The 18,183-nt window shown below is 39.1% G+C and overlaps 1 long non-coding RNA gene across 1 annotated transcript; it reads right to left on the bottom strand.

Annotated features, from left to right (window-relative positions):
* Nucleotides 1–852: 852 nt before the first annotated feature.
* LOC135329704 (uncharacterized) lies at nucleotides 853–18,134 on the bottom strand. Its single transcript, XR_010391281.1, has 3 exons — nucleotides 17,767–18,134; nucleotides 8,000–8,054; nucleotides 853–6,500 (listed from the first exon to the last, which is right to left on the bottom strand). It is a non-coding gene; the product is annotated as an uncharacterized LOC135329704 (long non-coding RNA).
* Between the last annotated feature and the right edge of the window lie 49 nt (nucleotides 18,135–18,183).

Consider the following 18,183-nt stretch of genomic DNA (forward strand, 5'->3'; position numbering starts at 1 on the left):
CGGTACTAAGCCTGTGTGGCTGAGGACACAGATGACGGATCTCTGCATTTTCCACCATTACTAGAATTGCAGCAGCAATTGCCACAGTGAGTCTGACACCAGCCACCTGGTAGGCGAGGCATGACAAACACAGACCCAAGACCAGCGGGGAGGGACTGTCCCTGGGGAGGTCCGAAACAGACATAACAGAACTTTTCTCCCATGCAGAGGGAGAGCTGTGAGGCTGAAGGAGCATTTGCAGTGCCTGTGTCCATGCAGCAGAAGAGGGGGGTGCTCAGGTCACCTGCAGCTTGCCAGCAGTGTGCTGCTGGTGCTGCCCACGGGGACCCACGTGAGCATGGGGCTGTCACGCTGGGAGGCTCAGGCACAGTTAAAAATAAACGCCAGAGATGCTTGCTGATACTGGGGACTGGCACTGCCCAGTGACTGATCTGCATAGCCCTCTCACAAAGCGTTGTCTCACGCACTCACTTGGGAAGTAGGAGCAAGCAGAGAATGTGTGCAGGGAAAACGTCCAGGTGGGAATTGGTGATGGGGGGCATGGCTCCCCCACCTCTCTCCTTCAACACTCAAACTGCTGTAATTCTGGGCCTCTGGCATAAGCAAAACCCGCAGCGGCACAGCCATTTCGACTGCAACAGTACCTTCAGTGCTTATCTAATAACTTGGGGAAAGTGAGGTTTCTGAGCCTTTTTTTCAGATCAAAGTCTATCCTTCCAGGATAATTTGCCTATCCACGTCTTCTTCACACAGCACAGTTTGAAGACACTGCTTTGTTAAGGAAGTCATCAGCAAAGACAAATGTAAATTAGTTGTCTTTTTATTTTTGTTTCCTAATTAACCAGAATTTATTGTTGCTAATAATCTTTCTGGAAAATGTAAAAACATATGATCCCATCTGACAGCGTAAGCACTGCTTCACTTAACCAGACCAATGATCCTCTTAGCCCGAGGTTCTGCCTCCAGTAGTGAAATAGAAGAAAAACATGAGAAACCAAGCAATTCTCTGGTGATACTTCCCCAGGATACTATCGCAGTTTCTGCCTATCCACATCAGTTTAGGAATTTACTGAGCCAGAGGTTGTATTTGGACCTTTGCATTTAAGAGCTCTTAGCTGGATTTTCAATATAATCACCTTGTGAATACATTTCTATTTTTGGCCTCTGTAACATCCAGTGACAAAGAGTTCTAGTATTTAATTATGTGCTGCTTTGTTTTACATCCGCTGTGTGATGTCATTGGTGTCTCCTTATTCTTATCTTGTGAGCAATGCGAACAAATTGTTTCCCTTTCATCTTTCTGATATCACACATGATTTTATGGTCCTTTCTCTCTTAGGTGTCCTTTCCCAAGCAGATAGCCTGTTTAATCTCTCCTTGTACAAAGTCATGATCCTCCTTTTCCCATTTTTACTTCTAGTTCAACATACCATTTTTTGATAGAAAGTATATTTCAGATGTGGATAGGTCATAGTTTCTGTAGAGGCATACTGATATTTTCTTATTCTCTATTATTTTCCCGTGGGCACTGACAGAGTGATTAACTAAAATTGGTATTGATTTTTAAATATGCTCAAAAATTTTCTTTATTGAATAGTTGGCTAATACCGTGTCTTCTATAGGTTCTTCTATAATTAAAACCTTCTTCTATAATTAAAACCCTCTGGCCCATCATTTCTGAAAAATTTTAATTATGTGTAATACTACTACAAAACTCAGAGCATTCTTTGCTGAAGGTTATGTATACATTTGTAAAGGATGTCTTTTTTCACTTAATCCATGTAATCTAGCAACATGTATATACCATCAATAAACAACTAGTATTTTTCTGAGGAAAGCAATGCCCAACCCATTGTTTTTTTATCTGACTCAGCTGGTAGCAACAGTAATATGTACAATACTCTGCACACAGTATTTAGAGTGTTTCCTATAAAATTACTGTTTTTTTCATATCTCATTTACCTTCTACTCACACTTCAACTCACCTGCTAAAGCTTTGTTAAGAATAATTATAAGATCTTGAAATGAGATATCCATGGAAAATACTCATCTTGATTATGGTTAGTTTTTCTTCTAGTTGTTAAAGGAGCTGTTTGGCATATTAGTCCTATGGCTGTTCTAGATTTCTCTGAAATTTGATTGCTAAGAATCTTGAAATCTGTTAAATATTTACTCACAAGTATTTTCTGAAGGAAGAACTTTGACAACTGTATAACTTTTGAAATTTTCCAAAATTTACTTTGAAGCTGAGAATTTTCTCAAAATCATTGGTTTCCTCTGATGTATGTTTTAAGGAAATGTTAGGGTTATCTATGGCACAAAACCTCACCTAGATGACCACGTTAATAAAACTGGGAAATAAAATTTCATTATTTACATAGCTGTTTTCAAATTGGCATAAGGAATAACTCAGAGATTCATAAACTTACAGGTTCACAGAAAATATGACTGAAGAGTCATCATCTAGAGACTCCCCCTGCCTCAGACAGCATGAGCTTTGTTTAAATCATTTAATTATTGAAAAGACTGAGGACAAAGGTTCACCTGGGAGAGGACTTTAAACGGGAACTTCCACTCTCTTCTTTCAAAGCCTTCTCTGTGTCAAATAATAACAGACGTCTTTTTGATCTGGCACTATAAATGATTGCAAGTGCTTTATGAATATTACCTGGCATCTGCCTAGCCTTACTAAATTCAGTTTGATCTCTGTTTGTTCTAGCCCAGTTAATGGATTATAACTGGTGAGGACAAAAATATAAACAGCTCAGGATTCAGTAGTGATATCAGACTGTATCAAAATACGAGACTGCCTATGAATCCACAAAGGGCTCGAGGAGAACAGGGGGTTTCCACATTTAGGAGAAAAAAGACAGTATTTCTTTTTCACAGACTGGAATCTCATTCCACACTAAATGCAAATACAAGTACCTCTCAAAGGGTTTCAAATACTTTGTAGAATTCAGCTAGTAAGCCATAATTTCTTGTGGTTTTACTAAGTTTTACATTTGTTTGTTTTCTGTATTGTTTTATTTTGCTATTTCTTTATACATTTAATTGATGTAACTGCTCATAAATTGTTACATGTAGGTAATCTTTTTAACTTCAGAGTATCTCATTTATAAAGGTTTTTTTAGTAAGTAAACAACAAAAGTAGTACACATTTTCACTACAATGTGTAACTATCGTTTGCTGATTATTTCTTCTTGAAAAGCATTGCTCCTGAATTCCTATACTCAAATCAATAGTTCTTACCACTTGATTTTCTTTTTCAGAAAATATCAGATTTTTTTGGTCAAATGCCGTAAACTTATTCAACTTCTATTAATTCTTAGTATACTTTTCTGTGTACTTCTAATCTTAAGAATTTCACTGCTGTTTAATGTCCTGCTCTTGTTTTAGTTATTCTTGATGACTGGCTTTTTTCTCAAGAACTTCCTTGCCCTAAGTACTGCTTAAGTGGCTCCTCTGCATAAAAAAAAACAATATAAAGAGGTTTCCATTCATAACTGAAAGGACTGGGCAGTCTTCTTTAATTTCTCTAATTTATGTCAGTGAGCAGAGTATTCATTTTCAAAAGAGTGTTCCTTGAGACGTCTCCTGGTTATCAAATACCACTTCTAAGGTTTGCCTAATCTGTTTCATTATGAATTTAGAGATTAACAACAAATCTGTCATTCTATATAAATAATCTCATTTTCCTAAGGGCAGTTTTTCTCGGCAGTCTGAAAGACTGAATTGCTGATATAGTGAGTGCTTGCTGCCTTATCTATTTTACCTGATTTATTGGGTCTTTTCCTGCAAAAATGTGTAAAGTTCAAGATTATCTTTCCCTAAGTACCAGACTATTTTAAAATACATTTTTAAGCCATTTGCTTTTAACTGTGAGCACAAGCTGAACCCTGTGGTATGAATAACTCAGCAACTGTGCCCTTTAATGAGAGAAACCATCATTTCTTATTCTTACATTGAGCTTCAGTCTGAAAACATGCATGTTTAATAAAGACAGCATCACTTCCTCTTTGCTTTAGCTGAAGAAAATAGCTGCTGAAACAGATCTTTCATGTCTGTTACTTGGTCAGTTACTTTCTTGAAGCAAAATAAAAAAAGTGGATTGTTTTGAGTTTTGTCATTTTTGCCCTCATTGTTTAGTTCTTTGATAATCAAAATCTCAAGCTAAAGGAAATTAATAATTATGTTATTTGAGAAACTTAAAGTGTGTTACTTCTGTTGTTTGAGGGTGACATTCCTTGTGCAGCAAGTCGCTTGCTCTTCAGAAATGTCTGTCCCAACATGTTTTGATTTCCAGTTGTAAATATCCACCATTATTTCCTGCCTTACATCTTCAAACACCTGGACTTTACTGAAGTTCAGCTCCTTCTCCTCTCCCAAACAACAACCAGAGCCCAACACACTGGAGTCCACTGACTCCAGCTGACACCATGGAACAGGGCCTTGGGTGCTGTCGCTGTCGGCTTTGCTCAGCTCCTGGCTCCCTGTCCCTTGGGAGGCAACTGCCCTTTGCTGGTCCTGGACACATTTTTGCATTGTGGAAACCTGGCACTGGCCCTTATGTTTAGATTGTCTCTCGTTACTGAAGCTCTTTGGGAGGATTCTTTTCATTTTATTCAACCTCTTCTGCCCTAAGCACTTATCTTCCCTGTATTTTTTCCCTTTTTATTAAATAAAATGGAACAAAACTGTAATAGAAACATGCTCTTTCCAATTAAACCAAGCTTCAAGTAACATTCTTTCCAAACACCAGCACTGTCACTGTGCAACTTGATAACTCCCAAGAAATTCTCTCTTGTAATCCCTTGGGTTATTGCTCACATATCCAAATCCTCTGTTTTAGCTACATCTTTGCTACTGCAAGGGCATTTTCCAATCTTTCATCCTTTTTTTTCCCATACTTCCCACCCCTTTCTCAGTTTCACATTTGCCACAGTATTTTTCAGCAACTAATTATTGGCTTCTGCATCTGGGCTATTTGTTTGCATGTCTGAGATTTGGATTTTGATCCCAAGCAGCTGGAATACATTTTCCCTTGTTTAGAGTCTCTCCCTAGGTTTCTTTGGCAGCAGATCTTTGTAACCCTATGCTGTGCTTTAAAAGGGGTTGATAGGTTTAGAGTGTAAAATAGGCAGTTTACTTTGTTGTACAGACCTTAAGCTCCAGGTAGTCTTCTCAACCTGGCCCCTTGCTAGTCACATTAATTCCAGTTTTTCTAAAATGACTAAATAGAAAAAAAATGCCCATTTTCTAGCCAAGCCCCATTTTGATGGGGCACCTTCAAATCTAATAATATGCATAAGACTTTTCAGATAGGAAGAAATCAGCCAACTAGTCAGTGAAAAAAGTGAAGCTAGCAATATCCAATTGGGTTGTCAAACATATAAAGAAAACAAACAGGAAACACTGTACTTCTAACTTTGATCAATTTTAGGTACTTGAAATATTGTCTGTACAATGAAAGTCTATGAAAGACTGGCTGTGTTCCTTTAAATGAGAGACTGCTCACATAGAAACTGCACAATGTTGAATGATTTGGGCAGAGGCACTTCTGATTTGCCTCTGGGAAGCGCTCAGTTGTCAGAAAAGATACATTACCACTTGCCTTTATCTCAGAGAGTTCAAATACTTACAGGCAGGGAGGAGAGTGAGCAAGACAAGGCATAATTACATTTTTCTTCCTCCTATCATTAAATATGAACAAAGAAACACCTGCAATGCATATGCTCTGTACTGAGATTCTCCTGCAAATACACAGAGAAAGCAGAACTTGCTAGCAAACTTGCCATTTCATTGACAAACTTATATTCAGCACATTTAAAAATGCTCTGGATGACGAAGAGAAATAAACTCTCAAAATCTGAAGGAGGACCTGAGTTAAGCAAGGCAGAGTGCTTGCTTTAATAATTCACAACAGTTCTTTGAACAATAAATTATCTTTTAGGTCCCTCTAAACAACTGTATAGATCTAGGCTGTGTCTTTTTCAATGGGTTTGCATTGGCTGTGAGTCAGAGAATGGCAACCTTTAACGGGGTTTAAAGAGAGGAACCATTTTTTTTTCTGTATGTTGCCTATAATTTCTTCTTGACTGCAAATTAAACATCAAGGAATTGATATCACTTCTGTGTATTTGAAAGGGAATGCTCCCTTGCATTACTGCAAATAACATGAAGCATCAGCTTGGGGAAGAGGCAGCTTTGAGGTGACATCAGAATCACAGATACGCAGGTTTGGGATGTATGCTGCACAGCTTAGGGGGCTGTCATTTTTCAGGTTCTCACTGTGCTGAACACAACAAAAGACAAGTCCCTTCCCTAAGGCATCTTGAGTTTAAGAATGAAGCAAAACATGGTAGTTGAATGTATCCAGCAGATGGGAGCACGCGGTATCAATGAGGCACGTTGGTCTCAGGGCACCAGCCATTTTCGCAGGTGTTTCTGGAAAGCCCTTCCCAGCTGTGATGGGAAGCCATGGAAAAGCCCTGAAATGCCTGTTTGAAACAGTGAAGGTGGACGCCATCAGAAGAACGACTACTGACTGTGAATGATCAGCTGAGGACAGGTTATAAAAAAATCTTGAAAGAGATGGTGAGAAATGTGTATGCAGGGGGAAGGCAGATTGAGAAAAGACACAGAAAAGCAAAGTGGTTGAAATGATGAGCCAGGAAAGTGAGCGTTGTGGCAGAGTTTAATCTGGAAATGAGACAAGACTGCATTTACAGAAGCCAAAAAAAAGAGCTGGTACGGTTGAGCCACAGAATAAAGGAGGAACCAGATGTGAGATTCAGCTGGGAGAGGGTAAGGAAAGGTTGGATCTTTCCTTAATGCGAAAGGAAAGTGTGAATCCCAAGGCTACAGATGCAATTACCAGAGTTGCTGAAAAAAAGCAGTAAGAGGTCAGGGAAAACAGCATCCTTTCATGGCTAAATGATGCAAAATCACACACTGGGAAACTTTTCTCACAGTTCAGGAATCCTTTATAAACACAATTAACCATGGCTTTGATTGTGAGAATAAAGACAGCAAATGTCTTGCTGAAAATGCACAAAGAAGGGCTCAGAGAGAGTAAGGCCAGTATCAGAAGTATAAGGCTAAACCAAGTAATAAGGATATAGTTGTAAGTACAGGCAGTGTTCACTTACAAACAGGAACACTAGAGCATATAGTGATGTCTCCAGAGACTAAAACTAACACCAGACCCCTTAAAGCAGGCTAAGCTCTTCTGCAAGAATCAGTATAAGGCTTAAAAAATAAGCAGAAAAAACAAAGCATAGCTAACACAAAACAGGACACAGAGGCTTGAGTTCAAGAGATGCTATTTATTCAAGAGCTTACTACAGTGGGCAAGAGGCTTTTTAATACTACAGGGTGAAGAGAGAAAATATTCCTACAACAGGAATAGACAAATGACAAGGAAATTACCTGCCTTTTTGCTTAAGTTCTTCTGTCCTTTATCATATTCCTGCTACTTAAATTTTTCTTCAAGTGCTTGGGATAATTGATGTCTATGCATAAAATTTTGAACCCCTTCCACTTATTAGCAGGTATACAAATGACTCTGGTGAAGTCCAGAGAATGATTTTGTTGGTGATCTCCATGATCACCATTGTGATACAGGGTCTATGGGCTCTTGAAAACTTGTCAACATTTTCCCACCAGTTGGGTCTGCTCGCTGGATTGCCTGTAGCCACACAAGTGGGTGGTTGTATGCCCGACTGTATTAACACAGGCATTTGCCTGTGTAAATCAGTGTTTAATCCTCTGCCTACAAGGCACTGTAATGTTTATTCACCATAATGCAACACTGGACTATCCTAAGTGGATATTCAAGATTACCTCCATTCATAGATGCATAACATAACAAGTGACTTTGCTCTCCAATTGTTTCTGATGTTGCAAAATGTTTACAAGTTCTGATTATATAAACCTCAGTCCCTGTTTCCTCCAGTTAATCCCCTCCTGCTGACATTGTCTTTTCCTGCTGTCTTACCTTAACACTTGAAATGGTAAGCTCCTTTTGGTAGTAATCTTGTCTCCCTCTCTACCTGCAAAGAAACATGCACACCAGTCACCCTCTCCAAATCCCAAAACAGGCTGTGAACACACACACACTCTTTAGGCCATCCCCTTTGCTCGTTTAGCATTCTCCCCTCAGGGCCGGGGCTGCCCTGCTTTTTGGGGGGCAGCTGCTTTGAGACAATTTGATCCAGCAGTGTCTGCCGGCCTGGTGTCACCGAGGCAACGCAGTCCCTAGGGACTTGCGGATGTGTTGCCTTAGCAACATGATGCTCTTGGCTGCAGCTGCTGCTTCCTTTCATTGACAGTATGGAGAATTTGGGCTTGTTCGAAGCACTGAGTCCTACCAGGGATGAATGTCAGGGTGGCCAAAGATCACAGAAAGGGCAGATATGAACAAAGATTCCTAGCTCTCACTATAAAGCAGTTTCAAATTAAAGACTCTGGCAGGCTGCTGCTAAAGCTTTGCTAGTACCCCACTAATGCACAGCTCTGAATGAATTACTTATATCACATTCCTTTATCTCTCATGATCACATGCCTACCTGTTTTACTTTAAATTGAAATTATGAATACTCTAAGCAGGATGCATTTTAATGATGCTTTCACTCTTATTCTGGACCAATTGATTCAGCAGGCAGTTTCAATACAGGTTGTCTGACAGCTGGGCTAATGTAACGAGTATTTTAAAATAATGTAGAACAGACAAAGGAAGAAGAGGAGAAATGTTTGACAGTCAGAGAAAATGATGATACTTTTCCAGAGAGTGTAGGCAGTGTTGTATCACCCTTCTCTGACCTTCACAGAAAAGGGTCAAGGGTGTTCTAACTCTTTTTCAGCAGGTTTCCTGTCATTCCAAGGCAAAGGCTTTATTATTAAACAGTAGTAGTGAAAAGTATAGGGCCTACAATGCCCCACTGTGTGGAGTATCACCAAACCAAGAGTAAGAGAAAGCTCTTCTAGAGCTTATGAGCTACAGAGGAAAGTTTGGGCAAAGGGATGAAACATAAAAGCAAAGGCAAGAGGTGATGGGGTCCGTGAGCCCTCAAAGCCACACGGTCAATCCTGGACAGGAACTGTGGCTCTGAGAAGGCTACTGCACTGATCTTAATGATTTGTCAGCAGTGTTAGTGGGTGTCTCCTGCTGCACTTCAGCTTATCAACAGAGACCACAATTCGTCACCAAATTTTGTTGGTTGAAAGGTTGTGAGACTCTCCCATCATAGCCTGTCAGCATACTCAGCACCCAGAGGGCTTGCTGCTGGGCAACTGAAGCTATTTCTCTGTTCAGAGGATAAGTTCTGTATCTGTAGCACACACCAGCTCTAGAGAAAGAAGCTGGGACTGCAACTTGAATATTTACAAGAACAAAATAAAGAGCATATAGAAAACCTTAACCCTCAGCTCAGTCTGATCTTCACACAAAATGGCAGACCAAACCCAAGAATCTTACTGGTCTTAAAACTCTCGAGCACTGGAAGTTGGAGATCCAATATACATGTTTGCTAGGTAAATCTGAAGTTAATATCTATACCTGTATATTAATTACATGTTTTGATCACAAGTTCTTTGCTGGATGGCCTTTTTTTCATAATCAGAGAGATAGCACACATCAAGTATTAGAGCAACAAATCTTTTTAAGCTTTCATAAAATAACTGATTTGAAATAACTGCTCTTGAAAACAGATTCTAACAATGGAAATGCTCAAAATAGAAACATACAGAAAGTTTTCTGAGCAGGGACGGGCTTTTCCACATTGTTCTAGTACCTAGCATGGCAGGGCTATGATTCTAATGTAGCTCCTGTGGGTACTACCCGAACAAAAGCACTTAATGCTGACTGAAGGAGTAGCAGGCAGGAAGAAGTACTTCTAAGGTGCAGTTGATTATGGAACAAAGTGTATAATAACAACATGATTAATTGCTCACAGCCACTGTTCAAGATTTTGCAAAAGCAAAACAGCAAATCCTTTTGTAATAACTTAGAATTTCTACCATATTAATTATAGATAAATATGAAAATATCTCATGTCATCATTGTTAAAGTAACAGCAGACAAAAAAATAATTCTTCATTAAATAGCTTTAATTGATATAATGGAGCATAACGAAGACAGAGCTTAACAGGCTTCTATAATTGAAAAAGACTTGCTTAATAGAACAAAATTAGAGCAATGCTTAACTATAGAAGTATAAAATTTCATAAATTCTGTATTGAATATTTACTGGCTCACAATTGCTTGTACGCTTTGACCAAAAATAATAGAGATTGAAAGTATTTTACAGGTATTCACGGTATAAGTTTAAAAAGGATAGCATTTTTGAACTACAAAGCATTGAAAAGATTTCAGGAAACATTCTGAACACAGAAGCCTAGTACACACAAGCTATGTATGTCACTGCTTATCAAAAACATTAAGTGTCGCAAGATTCCTGTATTTTCACCATCAGTCTCACCTACTGGCCGACCTGGTATTACTAACGTGAAGTCTTAATAACTACTTACAAGAGGGTTTAATAACTATGCATGGAAAAATGTCTACAGATTTAGAAACAAATATTGCCAACACAGCTGTGAGGAACCTAAAGATCTTTCTGTATGGACACTAGATGTCAATGGAGAGACACATCAAAACAACTGTAGCAAAAGGTTGTGCCACTGCATTCTATAAAAACAGAGTCTCCTTTTTCTAACATGATTTTTTGGGCCGATAGCCTTGGGAATGAAAGTCACAGTCACTCAGGAGAGGCACTGTACAAGCAACAGCCATCCAATTAGTTTCTGATACAGACCTGATTTAACTCATAGTTGCAGGCAGCAAGCATTTTTCAGCCCTAAAAACCAGTCAGTACTTTTGTATTTTTGCTGAGGTTGACAATGAGGGATCTAAAAATGGTGAGATGGCCTTGTAATTCTCTAGCTTGGAAGCTGAGACCACCTGTTCATTTAATGCAGACATTCAAGCCTGTAGTCAAATAGGTTTATGACTTAAGAACCTGAACTAAATTGGAAAAATAACATAGAAGTAGGAAGTTTCATGTCCCATTATCCTCTGCTGAGATATATAATCCTCCATCAACATTTTCATAATGCATGCTAAAGCACAGCATGTGAAGAATGATAGAAAAAAGCAACTGGGACTTACTAGTTTTCTCTGAAAACTGAATGGAGCTTTGGAGAACTGATTAACCGAACTGCATGCTGTGCTATAAGTTTAATTAAAACAAGTGCTAACAGATGTAATATAGCTCATAAAAGGGCTTTCAGAGTAAAATATAAAATGAAGGTTGGGGATTTGGTGGATAAAGCTCATTTATTACAGTTGTAATTTACATTTATTACTGCAATTTTAGTACTTAGAATTAGTGAGTCAGTTTACACTGAGCTGAGATGGAAGGACTGGTAAAACGTACTCTTCACACACAGTACAATTTGATATTACCATGTGTTCAGATAAGTGGAGTTCCATGCATAGAGTGGATCTGTAGGCATGAAAGGACGGGGCAGAGACATACGAATATTGGAAACAGTGAAACACGTTAACTGCTTTCTCCTTGCAGTGAGGGATCAAATGCTGAAAGAGGAGGGAAAGACTCACAGGCTGATTCTGAAAGAATGTGGCTTAAACTGCCACAACGGAGGAGCTGAGCAGAAGGTGAGAGGAAGAGATGATGGTTTTGAGGCAACCCTTAGAGATGAAGTTTTGAGAATGGCAATGTTATTTGGCAGGAAGCTAGTGAAGATAAATGGTATGGGAAAATACCAAGATGTGTATATGGCAGAGAAACTGTTAATAACATTCAGTGGACAAAAATGACAATGGTGGATGTGAAAATAGGAGCTGCAGTCATGGAGCAATGATAGACAGATGCTTATCTATGGTATTGCAGAGGACAGGTAGTGGCAGATCTGGACTGCATTACAGAAATGCTGGTAATCTGAATTGCATAAAGTAGAAATGTGAGAAGATAGGGAAGGAAGGGACAAGAATATACATAAAAAACTTCCAGATTTGCAAAAGAAGTGCTCAAGGAAGAAACAAATTTCAGAGTTCTTTTGTAAGGAAACATCCTTAAATCCCAATAAAGCTTTTGCTTGAACAGGGTCTGGTGAAAAATGAAATAGAAATTGATACTTTCGATTTAGATTAGTCTGACTAAATAACATCACAGGCTGGCTAATTTGATATCTTCTCTTAAAACAAAACAATGTAAAAATCTTTTCCCTTTATTTAGTAATAATCAGTAACTAGTGACACTAGTAACCAGTGTACTGTAAACTTTACATAGCTATTGCAGCAGGGTTAGGGCTAGCCTGTGAGTGACTGGCTACCACTATAGGACCTTTCCAGGTCTATTTCCACAGGCTCCCTCTGCCCAGAATTCAATACTAAATTCATGGTGAGATCTTCAGGTAATGCTTTCAGTATCAGGGAACAGAGACTGAAGTACAATTCTTATTTGCGTATTTCCTGTTTGCCCATTGGAGTGCAGTTGCTTACAGCTTCCCTGACATGAAATGCATAAATTTTACATCTGCTAAGTAGCCTTGCTCAGGGTAGTTCAAACAACATGGTTTTCCCACATATCTTATGTCACAGAGAGTACTTATATCGAGATTCATACATCTGGCATTTTTATGCTCTAAGTAAGACAAGACCGAGGTAAAATTTAGAGATGTTTCTTTTTAAATCTATGTAACAGCTAGGACAAATGTTTTATGAAATCGAGTATTTTAAAACTGATGACTGCCTGAAAATTTGTGTCAGAATCAGTTACCCATGTTCATAAATTAAATTATGACATTTCTCCTGGACTGATACTTTGAGATTTATCCATGAATGCAGAGAACTATCTTCCCAGGAATTACCAAAATATGTTTGTCTAACTAAAGTTAGTGACAGAGTGATATATTTCAACTGAAACCAGTAGTTACATACATTATTCAAAAGGCTAATTTTTTTCTCCCTGTGTTTGTACTAGTATCATTTATTGAGATACGGTACTCATTCCACTCACATTAAAAGCTAACAAGAAAAATACATACTCTGAATGAAACTTGCTTACCGCCACAAGCAAACTGACTCATTAAGATATCAAAGCTCTAATCTCTTAGACTTAGTATTTGTCTAAGAAGAAAAACAAACAGAAGCAGGAGAAGCTGTTTTATCTTGTGCACTGTATTGAAGGATCTCTGCATCCTGGTACCTAGCCCAGGATCATTCTTTCTTTTGTTAATATGACTTCCTCTGCTACAATGAAAACTCAGAAGTTTTGCCTACCTTATGCACAAAGTTAGATGATGGATATGCACATTTTTAGTGATAGGAGAAAGCAGTAGGTAGGAAAAGAGCATAAAAAACAAAGTCTGGAAGTTAAACATACAAAATTTCAAATACAAAATTAGGCATGTTTTTAACAATGAGGGCGGTTAATCATTGGAGAAACATACCGAGGGAAGTGGAAATTTTTTCATCTCCTGATGTCTTCAAATGAAGACTGTGTACCTTCAGTGCATTGTGATGTGGCAGCCAAAAATCCCAACAAAATAGACCGGTAGCAACACAGACGACATTGTTTTTTTGCTGTGTAAAACCATGGTGAGACCACACTCTGAGATGTGAAGACCAGACCTGCATGCAGTACTCAAGAAAGACATAGCAGTATTTGAGAAGGTATGTACAGAACAGAGTATTTAATGCAATTATGAGGATGGAGCAGCTGTCTTTGGAGGAGAATTTGGAGAAAGCTCAGGCAAGGTGAGATCAAGTTTTACAAAATCACAAAGCCACAAAAAGAACATATACAGAACCATTATTCACCAAATCCTGCAATACTAGGACTAGGAGCCATTTGGTAAATCTAGGAAGAGTGATTAAAAACAGGTTAAAGAGAATACTTTTTTACATGACAGGTAGTTAACTTTCAGAACTTACTGCCATGAGATACTGTGGAAGCACATCATACTTGCAGATTCAGAAAGTGATTAGGAGTCAAGAACAGCAAGTCCAAAACTGGAAACTGGAAGAAACAGCCAGGGATGCACCCTCTAACATCCCTAATAAAACAGCTGGAGATGCTAGAGAAGCACAAGAGGAGAATACTGCAGAAAGAAGCCAGGCTTATGCACTCTTTGCAAACAGAATCTCTTACTGTGACTACCTGAGACAGAATACATGGCCAAATCCAAGCTCCTGGCTTCAGTATAGAGGGGACTGTGGGAAAGGTAATGACCTGAAGTCTGCAGCATTTTGCATAAGATGATCAAACAGCTCTGTCTGTCTTCAGCTCTATGGCTGCATGATGTTGGTTGGATAGGTTTGACATCTGCAGTAAACTAAACTAGGTACCAGGCAGCTAAACACAGGAAAATGGCAAGCAAATCTGATTAAAGGGTCACAAATACAACACCTACCTCATTTGGCTTTAATATGTTTTTTATAGTTATTAATATGGTCTTTCAATTATTTAATATTGGCTTAAAACTTCTTAATATGAACCACGCTGGTATAGGACAACGCATAAAAAATAGTACCTACAGTGTTAAGATGCTCTGGACTCTGACTAGATTCATTCATGAAGCTTAAGTGGGTCAGACCAAGGGGTACTTGAATCAGGGCAACTATAGATGATATTTCCTTCTACCTGGCATTAACAAATGATCTAAAACCAAAAGCTGCTGCCAACCTCTGAATTTCAAAGCCACTGCTGAATCTATTCCTTATTAATTCATATTTTTTGCTTCAAAGGCATCCCACAGGAATGAATTCCACAATTCAGCAGGCCAAGGGCAGGATATCACTTTGTTTATAGAAGCCCCTAAACCTGACTTCTATTCAGGACTGCTTTGGAACATACTTGTTTTAAAGGGCTTGCCAGTGCTCACCTACGACAACATGCAAGAGCTATACTCATGGTAATAAATCCAACTTCCCTTAAACAAGAGATTCTGTTTCCTAATATCAACCATCAGAATATTTAATGTGTTCTCACATTATCCTCGTGCTGAATTGCTTGTAGTGCATTTGAAGGCAAATGTAATTAATCCAAGATGTACATACGTTTATATAGCATCTGAGCTCTGGTTGGTGCTGACAGGTTTATTGAGAAGTAAATTATTTCTTGTTATAACAGGATTTATTTTATTTTTTAAGAGCCGGTCTGGAAGGTTAATCTGATTATTTTTCCCCAGTGCAAGATTACACAGACTATTTTGACTTTTAACTTGCAGCTTCACCTCTCCTGCTGGCAGGACAAACACTGAAGCTCCATCATAGTTCCACTAACTGCGTTCCAAAATCACATAGGACTGGGTAGGACAGGTAGAGTGAGGGGAAGAAGCCTCAACATTTGGGAGCATAAATGCAAGAGTACAAGAAAAATATAGGAATACTTCTCAGATACTAAAAAAACATAATGAGAAGATATAATCTTAAAAAAAAAGATAGAAATACTTTGGGTGCCAGATTCATCAGTTGCACAACTCGCTCTAACTCTATATTGTGTGCTGAATAAACCAGGAACCCAGTGGAGGAAAAAAAAGTGTTGGCCATGCTGTGCAAATTAAAGACATTATTATAGAGGGGACAAAATTAAGCCTGCAAGTACATTTCCTAATTTCTTTTCTAGCATTCTTTTAATGTGGGTGCTTATTATAATAATAATTAAAAAGCTAATGCAAACCTAGGGAGAAAGAAAAGCTTGCACAGCATGCAGTATTACAATTAACTCGACCACAGACAAGTCTCTTGCATAAATGTGTCATCAATTCTGACCATTACAAAACAAAAAGTATACAAAGACATGCAATAAACTGTGGTGTAAAACAGCTTGGAAATGTGCTTCATATGACCTTGGATGCTCTTTATTTTGTCCGCTGACCTTCAGAGAGGATAAACAGACCTTCACTGTTTATGTTCCTGTGAAGCTGATTAGTTACATGTGGACATATAAATATCAGAAGGCTAACACAATGTAGCTCTTCAGAGACTTAACAATATTTACTGGTAACACATTTTTTCATATAAATAACCAGATTTATATACACAGGCACAAATGAGAGAAAATTATCAACAAACGTTAAAAGCTGATACAAGAGCTGAGTTAATGCCAAAAGCAGGCAATTGTCAGGTGGCTGGCTGTTGTGCAAGAGACTGGGAAAGAAAAATAATTTTATTCCCCTGGAATTGCAGATTCTCTTTCTTCCCCTGACCCAACTTGCCAAAGCTTTTTGTTCTTTACATTTATACTCTTTATTTTCTTTCATCATGTTCGCAGCATTTTTTAAATTTCATTTTACCTCCTTACCACCAGCAACATCTTCAGCACCCAACTGGCAAAAGGAAGAAGATCTCATCAGAAACCTGAAATGTATTTTTGTGGAAACTAACAAAATATGGTTTTCTCACTGATCAAAACCATTTCCTTGTAACAGTTCTATCAGCAGATAAAGTATGTACATTGAGCAGGTGCAGTGTGCTCTGGTATCATTTGAGACCATCAGAAGATAGCAAGATAGGGGTGATATATGAAAAAGCAGCAATTATTATTAATTATGTTTCAAGAAAAGGAATATAACCATTTTGGTGCCTGCTGTAAAAAACAATAGAAATGGAAACAGGTCCAGAATAAATATCCAGACAAACTGATGAGATGAGGCAAATCTACCTGCTATGATTGTTTTTAATTTGTTCATTTTGTATGGATACCAGAAGTAATCTTACCCTACATAAAAATATGAGAGCCATATTACGAAGAACATCCTGTAACAGAGGCAGTGGGTGCTCAAAAAGAGCTATAAGACTTCCCATTGGTCCCTCTCTCAGAAAATGGGCAGAAAAGGCTCTGAATATGGTGTTCTGGGATCCTCAGTTGTACCCTTCATGCAATAGTGATGAACAGACTACCTTTGTATGGGAGTGTGGTAACAACCATCTGGATAAGCGATGGGACCTTTTGGCACATGAGCAAACAAAAGCCACACAATAAATTGCTTCAGACAATTCCGAGCTTGTAAATTAAAACTGTATTTTGAGTACATGTCAATTTCTGCCCTTTTATTGCTGAAACAAAAGAAGAATTAAATAAAAATATTTACACTGACAACAGGCAGTGGCGTCACCAAGCCGACATCCCTGTTCCCCTCGACTCATGTTTGTACAGTCCTGTTTTCTTCCAAGACTAGCTTTCCAACAATTTCAAATCTTAAGGGCAGATGGCTCCATGCCATCCAGTGAGTAGTCTACCACTGGGCATCTGCCAAACCTTCCCCGCACATATAAACAGATAACAGCGTGAAGCATGTACTCTTCTGACAAAGAATACAAGCAAAAATCTGAATAAAATCCACTTGCCAACGTATGAACAGGCATCTCCAATGCTCACACATATGAGCCATTAATGAAAAGCTTCACATTTCAGAAAACCTTCATCTTTCACCTTCACCCACTCCCACATGTGCAGTATTAAGTAGATCAATACCATTATCACTGTTTCACAGATGACGACTGAAGAGGTACAAAGACCTGCTGACTCTTGTGCTCACTATTTTTAAGAGCATTTATTAACTGAGTTATTCTGACAAGCAATCAGAGGGCTTAAAGAGGGCCAAAATCTAATCCCAATCAAAACCAAAGAAAACATCCTTCTTCCACTCCTGCTACATTGTTGGAAACATATACACTAATACTGTGGATTAGCAGAAAGGGGGAAAAAAAAGAAGTTAACATATGTGGTGACTAACCTGAAGAAAGCTGTAAAAAAACTTCCTGATGCTATAAATACATCTAAATATCGAAGATCCTGGACGATGAGAAGCGAGTTTCCATCAGCTTCCATAGCCTGTATTTTCTCATTACTACACAAAGCTGTTAGCGTCATTCGGGGAATAATTTAAAAGTCAGATTTCCCAAAAGGGCGCAAAACCTCTTTGACTCTCCGCATGCTGCTGGGGGCCGTTGCTCATGGCGGCGCGGCCGTTGGGGTCCTCGAGGCGCCGAGCGCGGGGCCGCGCGCCCCGCTCCCCCCCCGGCGCCTCAGGGTTCCCGCCACAGCACCGCCCTGGCGCCCACTCCCCTCGGCGCCCGCCGGGCTCGCCCCGCGCCTGCGCACCGCCGCGCCCCCGCCCTCGCGCCCAGCGCCCCCGGCCCCGCGCCTCCCT

The sequence above is a fragment of the Dromaius novaehollandiae genome, chromosome 12, assembly GCF_036370855.1.
Source record: "Dromaius novaehollandiae isolate bDroNov1 chromosome 12, bDroNov1.hap1, whole genome shotgun sequence".
Classification (NCBI taxonomy): domain Eukaryota; kingdom Metazoa; phylum Chordata; class Aves; order Casuariiformes; family Dromaiidae; genus Dromaius; species Dromaius novaehollandiae.